Genomic DNA, 7,954 nt, shown 5'->3' with positions numbered 1-7,954 from the left:
AGTTGCTGATGTTGTCTCCCAGCTATTGAAAGAACTTGAAAATCATACTGATTAGAAGAAGAGGCTTAAGAATTGTTTCCTTCATGGTAACCAAGTCCAACAGAGTCTCAGAACCCGTAAAGGAAGTAGATGTGGCTAACGCCTTCCTGGATCCTGGAACCCCAAAGATTGGCATATGGATTGAAGAGTGCTTTATTGCAGATGTATTGATTGATGGAGGCTCGTCAATAAACATAATGACAGATGTGACAATGAAGGATCTAGGTTTGCAAGGAATGCAACCTACACAGTGGCTTATCAGATTGGCAGACCAAAGTAAAATCAAACCGTTGGACAAAAGACAACCCTCGTAGGAAGAGACTATTGGCTAACATATCTTGTGGTCAAACCAAATTCCTACGGGACCTCATACCCTCTGCTGTTGGGAAGACCTTGGCTTTTTGAAGCAAGAGCAAGGACGAACTGGTTCAAAGGAACCCTAACCCTAGGTAGAAGATCCAATAAAGTAGTATTGAAGTTCACAAAAAGGCAATGGATCCACATCCATCAAAGCCGTAACATACTCCTCCAATGAAGTAACAGATGGTAAGAGATGAAGAGGCCGTCAAATAGATCCTCCCCAAGAAAACAGAGACACCGTCCCTAATAGTGGGCACTGTAAGACAACTCCCAATAGATGCAAAGTCCTTGTCAATGGGTGAATACTTCTACATAAGCTAGGAACAACTTCCGAAATCACTACTGATAGTGAGATAGAAGCATGGATATATTGCTCTCCCTGTTACATGGCCATAGTAGAGCCAGAGATAGAGGTAGAAGGTGAAGTAGAGAACCTATTCTTCTCTTACAAAGCTCCTACAAGAGGTAGAGTTAGAGCCTAAAGAGGACGATGATGAACCTGAAGAAGAATATTATGAAAGTGAGACAGAAGAATCTATTCCATCCGAAGAAGGCATGGATGAAGAGGGAGTCCCAAAAGCCTCAAAAGCAAAAGACTTATGCAATTCGATAGAATGACGATGGTATCCTTTGGACTGGTAAATGGATCTTCTCATATGCAAAACCTTTATAAGAACTAGATTAAGAAAAATAAGCCGTCTTTTACCAATGGTTTTTGCCAACCTCATCTACCCTTGCCAAGAAAGGATGATGATGATGCCCCTTGTCAACAAGCACCAGCCCCAAGGGCCCAACAGAATTTCGAGAGCCCATGTTATGTGACGTTCTTGGATGCATCCTCAGAAGAGGAGTCCTTGAGCTCCAAGGTAATTAATACCCAAACCAAATCCAAGATAGCCCTAATATCATTTTAGCATCCTAAGGAGCAACCCAAGTCCTCACTGAAACAAGAAGTCGGGTCTAGTGGGACATCAAAAGAAGACACCACCCCCTTGAACGAGTTGGATCTGTACCTAGAAGCAGTCCGTAGGACCTTCATCTGTGAAGTGGAAGGTGAAAGGCAGTTAACCTTTGTGGATGCAAATGGCACTAAATGCCACTTGAAGGTGGGTAGCAACCTGCCAGAAGGGGAGTTGTTGATCTTATACAACTTATTGAAAGAGAATTTAGTCGTGTTTGCATGATCCTATAAATACCTGAAAGAGATTGATCCCACAGTATGTCAGCATCACATTGACTTGGAGCCTAATGCTGAGCCAGTACGGCAACAACAAAGGTGCATGAATCCAAATTACTCCACCTTGGTGAAAGCAAAGCTGCTGAAGCTTTTGGAAGCCGAGTTCATCTATCCAATGGCTAATAGTGTATGGGTTTCACCCATCGTGGTCATACCCAAGAAGAATGGGAAGCTTTGCATATGTGTGGATTTCCACAAATTGAATTCCAAAACCAAGAAGGATAACTTTCCTATCCCTTTTACAGACTATCTGTTAGACACAGTTGCAGGACACGAGCTTTACTCCTTGTTAGATGGCTTCGGTGGATAGAACGAAGTGCAGATAGCAGAAGAAGATCGGTCCAAAATAACCCTCACCACAAAATGGGGGATGTATGCTTACAGGGTGATGCCATTTGGGCTCTGCAACACCCCAGCTACCTTCCAGAGAGTCATGATGGCCGCATTCCAAAATCATCTACATGACTTTATTGAGGTATATCTGGATAACTTTTGTGTTTACAGTTTGACCCTTAAACATTGGGGACATTTAGAGCAATGCTTTGGTCGATGCCGGGAGTATGGGATCTCCCTCAACCCCAACAAATGCATATTTGGAGTCTCTTCTAGATTTCTATTGGGCCACATTGTCTTTACACAAGGGATATCAACACACCCTGCAAAGATTGAGAAGATCGTAGCCTTAACAACACCAACTAACCTCAAAAAGTTGAGGGGATTTCTAGGCCATGTGGGCTACTACAGAAGGTTCATAACCCATTTTGCAACAAAGGTAGCCCCCTGCATAAGCTTCTAAGGAAATATGTGAAGTTTATTTGGACAAAAGAATGTGACAAAGCCTTCAGCACTCTGAAGTAGTGTCTGATTGAAGCACCCATCCTGCAACCTCCTGATTAGACAAAGGAATCCCATGTACACTGATGTATCAATTGAAGGCTTAGGTGCAGTCCTATGCTAGAAGGGATCCTCGAAGCTGGATCAACCCATTTATCATGCAAGCAGAAAGGTCATTGACACAGAGCGAAACTATACACGGCGACAGAGGTGGAGTGTTTGGCAATGGTGTTTGCCCTAGAGAAGTTTCGCCACTACCTGTTGTCAACTCATTTTAAATTTTATGTGGATCATGAGGCCATGTCCTTCCTAATGAACAAAGCATATGTGAAGGGAAGAATGGTGAGATGGCTCCTTCTATTCTAGGAGTTTGACTTTGAGATAGTCAGCAAACCTGGTCGCTCCCATGTTCTGGCTGATCATCTGTCGCATATCCCGTAGAATGCAGACGAGGAGCAGGATAATCCAAACCTCCCTGATGCTTCTCTATTCTTGGTAGAAAGTGACATCCCCTAGTAATGCAAACATCACCAACCTACTGGCAACCCAACAGTATCCTCTTGGCATCTCTAGTCAGGAAAGGAAGAAGCTTCTGTTAGAATCATCCCCCTACACCCTATTAGGTGGCGCACTATACAAGAAAGGAAAAGATGAAGTGCTCAGAAGATGTATTGCAGGAGACGAGATTGGGATTGTTGTGAAGGCTTGCTATGATGAGCCATGTGGAGGCCACTTTGCAAAAAGAAGCAACAGCTAGAAAGGCTCTGTTAGTAGGTTACTGGTGGCCGACCCTCCCTAAGGATGCCTATGACTACTGTAAGTGATGTGATGCATGTCAACGGATGAGGAAACCCACCAAGTCTAGTGCCATGCCATTGCAACCTATCCTTCCCTTCTTGAAGTCGTTCGAGAAGTGAGGCATCGACTTCGTAGGTCCAATCGATCCCCCCACCAGACGGAAGCAGAACAAATATATCTTGGTATGTATGAATTATGTCACCAAGTGGTGTGAAGCTAAAGCTCTGCACAGCAGGATGATGGTAATAGCATGGCCTTGTTACTGTACAAGAATATCATCACCCGTTTTGGCAGTCCCCTAGAGATGGTAAGTGACAGAGGCATTCATTTCATTAATAAGGTCATGGAAGAACTCACAAAGCTATATAAGATTCGTCATCCTAAGTCCACACCCTATTATCCCAGAGCCAACGACTAAGTTGAAGTCACCAATCGCATCCTCTACTCGATCTTGACAATGACAATTGTTGCACATTGCCGTGATTGGGATGATCGACTTAGTAGAGGCCCTATGAGTGTACAAAACCTCCCATAAGGCAGCTATAGGGGATAGATACCCTTCCAACTAGTGTATGGTTTAGAAGTCGTTTTTCCTATTGAATTGGAGTTGCCCTCCCTGCGGGTGGCTATCAAGGAGCGCTTGGGAGATGCCAAGTCCTTATAACGCTGTCTCCTGCACTTAAAATGTCCAGACAAGACTCACAGGATGGCTCTATAGTGCATGGAAGCCACGCAAGCTCGACGAAAGGCTTATCATGACAACTTTATCAAGCAAAAGAAGTTCAAGGAAAGCGACTTAGTCCTCGCTTATGATTCTCAATTTGGCAAGTTTCTAGGAAAGCTTCAACAACGTTGGATGGGTCCTTATAAGGTACTTGCCGCCGTCAATCCAAATGGCTCAGTCCAAGTCCAAGCAGTCAATGCTTCAAATGATCCATTCCTTATTAATGGCTATCGCCTCAAGAAGTATTAACCCTCCTTGGGGATCCTGACAATCACAGTCGACTCACTCTCCCCCTTTTGGGCGTTGCACTGTCTTTCTCCTCATGCCCTTGATAGCCCTTCAGATCTTCTTCATGAGGTGGCCTCATTCTACTAACCCCTCACAGATACCTCCCACCCCTACCTTGTTCTCTTCTCGTTTGATTCAGCAATGCTGGTGAGGATGGTCCTGACACATGGTATTTCTACCATTCTCTTTATTTTTAAAAAAACCAAAAAAAAAACAAAACAAACTGTTATGGGAGAAAAGAAAGCAAGTCCCTGTCATAGCAGGCCTCGTTCCGAGAAAAGGTGGAAACACCCTTGGACAGAAAGTTGGCTGTGGAAAAGGTGGTAATGCCCCACAGTCTAGGATAGTCGAATCATCAACAGACACTTTTCCAGAAGAAGTTCCAAAGCCACCTCCCTTGGTGTGCTGTCTCTATACTCCCCGCAAAACATGTGATTCCCTAACATAGACGACATGATCTCCAAAAAATCTATAGTACCAGATATATGGGCTACCTCCCTGGATATGCCTTGTCATCAACTCCCTGATGCTAGCAACAGACAAAGCAATCTTCATCGACAAACAATTGAGCGATGTGAGCTTTCATTCTAATAGGATGGCCTGTGAGTATGGGCTGCCCTCTATATTTATCAACAGAGCGTAAGACAGAGGGTGGGGTGATGACCAATCCTTGCCCTTGATATTCAACATAGAGGTGAGATGTGTAAATGGAGGGTTGCACACACGAGATGGGCCTCTTAATGCACAAAGCACAAACTTGTTCCTGTGTACAGAACTATAAGGCTCTTTGGTCTTCCTTCTTGCACCATATGCTGGCACATGGCGGGATACACTGCTGCACCATCAAATGTGCACAAGGCATACAACCTTTGCACAAGTGATTGTGAGGATAATAATAATGGGTGTAAGGATCGGGTTGCCCTCCTATATTCTCAAACAGAGTGTCAATCAGAGGGGGGTCGAGTGTGACTAGTGTGTCCTCAAAACAATCATCGAGAGGTGAGATTGAGGGACGTTATGACACTTGGCACAAGGTATGTTTTTCTTTTCCTATGCAACCACAGGATGGGTTTCTGCTATCACCACAGGACACGTCACCCTGTTCTGTACACTGCACCATAGGGCTCCCTGGCCTTCCTACTTGCACCTATGCCAGACACACTTATGCACCATCAACTGTGCACCCTAGCATACTCCTTCTATCCCATTTCCCTTGTCAATTTCTAAATCGGGTGTACATTATGGGGTTCTCTACGAGATTCATCGAGTGATGTATGTTATGGAGCAAGTAACTATTCTTTCCTCCCCATTTGAGCGACTATGGCACTGAGTGCAATATCATTCGTCATCACTTGAATTCATGCACCTTCATCAGCAAAGTTGCCTCCCTGGGTGCTGCTACGTGGTCCCTGCTGTGAAGACATCTTGGTACCTCCTACAACCGACTGCGACCCATGATGCAACATCAATAGTCAACCACAATGCTCGACAAACTGGGCCAAGTTTTTCTAACCCTCCACCTTTTTTTTGCCAATGACGGTCATGTTTTAAGTATGGGGACGTTAACGTACAATGCAGTGACACGTCTTGTGTTCATGCGGAGCCATTTCACCCTACCCAGTAACGTTTTAAGTGTGGGAACACATCCCTGCACATCTGTCGAGTATACATCTTGCATATGTCATTCACGAAATCTGCATATATCCCATGTCTTCACTTTACCTTAGTGTTCCCTTGCCCACCCATTAGCCCTCATGTCCCTACATATGTCATTCACAAAATCTGCATATATCCCATGTCTTCACTTTACCTTAGTGTTCCCTTGCCCACCCATCAGCCCTCATGTCCCTTATCGACGAGGTTGTTCCTATTGTTATTTTTCTTTACACGGTGTTTTGGTTGCTTTTCCTATGTGAACACATCCTAAGGTTACAAAAATCCAAGTCCAACCTTACAGCCATGTGTATCCCTTTAAACTGTACCTTTTTCCTTTTTATCGCCCCCGTTTCAAGCAACGGATTGAAAGTTATTAATTTTTGAAGCAATTCTCGCACATTGGATGTTTTTCCATGTGAACGCTCCTTCGGAACGCTGATCTGATGTGAGACCCATGTCCTACACCTTCCATATGACATTTTTTCTTTTAACGCCTTATCATTCCGACGTACGGTTTGTCCGTTATTAGTTTTTGCGTGTTTTTGTATCTTTTTCGTGTATATTTTCATTCTTTTTTCATGTGAATCTACCCTAGTCTCCTCGAAATTCAATTCTGAGTGGATAGCCTTGACCGGCCCCCTTTCCTTCCCATTTTTCCTTTTTCCACTGCCTTGTTTTGACCTATAGATTTTTCATTATTGATTTTTATAGGTGTTTTTGAGCTTCGTTTTATTATTTTCTATGTGAATGCCTCCTAACCCCATCGGAACTAAGTTCTAATGTGTCAACCTTGAAGATCATCTGCATCCTAACATTTCTCCTTTTGACTACCCTCCATTCCAGTGGACGGATCATTAAGTATTAATTTTTGAATCCCTTTTTGGGTACGATTATTGGGTTTTTTCCATGTGAACGCATCTTATCTTGATCAGAATTGTGTTTTGATGTGATAGGATTGTCGGACAAGTTCTTCGATACATTTTTCATTCTTCCTGCACTTCATTCCGACGAACAAATTCTCTGATATTAATTCCCGTATGCATTTTCAAGCTCGATTTTTGCCTTTTTTTCATATGAATGCTCTGCATTCTCCCCAAACCCCCTGTTGCATTTTTCCATTGTCTTCTCTCTACCTTCCGACACATTTTCCATTTTTACGACATTTCATTCCCATGCACGCTTTGGGTTTTATTTAAAAAAATTCGTATTTTTACGTGTGTACTCGCCTCCCACGTTGCGTGCGAACATCCGCATTTTTCAATTTACACATCTTCTGATGTATCCGTCACACCATTCGCCCCCATAACGATGTCCCAACCATCTATGAGTCCCGCCATTGCAAAAAAATTTTGCCCATGCTTTGCGCATGAACATCCGCATTTTTCAATTTACATGTCTTCTGATACGTCCGTCACACCATTCGCCCCTGTGATGATGTCCCAACTGTCTATGAGTCTCGCCACTGCAAAAATTTTTTACCCTCACCCCACGCCTGTGCGTGGGACAAGGGGGCTACCTTTGATTTTTCTTTTTTTTTAACACACACATCAAATACTTTTTTTTTCTTTTTTTAAAAAATAAAAATCATAATAATCCCTCCCCGATGGTTCCCTCCTCCCCCCTCCTTCCCTCCTCTCTCCTCTCTCTTCCTTCTTTCTTTCTTTCTCTCTCCTCCCCCTCCCTCTCTCTCCCCGACACCCCCTTCTCTCTGCTCCTTCTCTCTTCCTCTCTCTCTCTCTCTCTCTCTTTCTTCTTCTCTCTCCCCAACCCCCTCTCTCTCCTCTCCTTCCTCCTCCCCCTCCTCCTCCTCCTCCTCCATCTTCTTCTTCTCCACTCCCTCTCCCTGCCTTCATGCCGCCACCTCTTCTTGCACCGCCCAACCGCTCGTGCTGCCGCCGCATGGAGCCGCTTGCCTTCTCTCCCTGCACCACCCCACCTAGCCGCCCTGCCAACCAACCCACCACCCCCTATTTAGTCCCCCTTCCTCCTACCCTTCTCCACCACCCTCTCCTTAGCCC

Source organism: Lygodium microphyllum, chromosome 19, assembly GCF_053477565.2.
Source record: "Lygodium microphyllum isolate KBCC chromosome 19, Lygodium_microphyllum_v1.1.10, whole genome shotgun sequence".
Classification (NCBI taxonomy): Eukaryota; Viridiplantae; Streptophyta; class Polypodiopsida; order Schizaeales; family Lygodiaceae; genus Lygodium; species Lygodium microphyllum.
Note: the sequence above shows the minus strand (reverse complement) of the source record.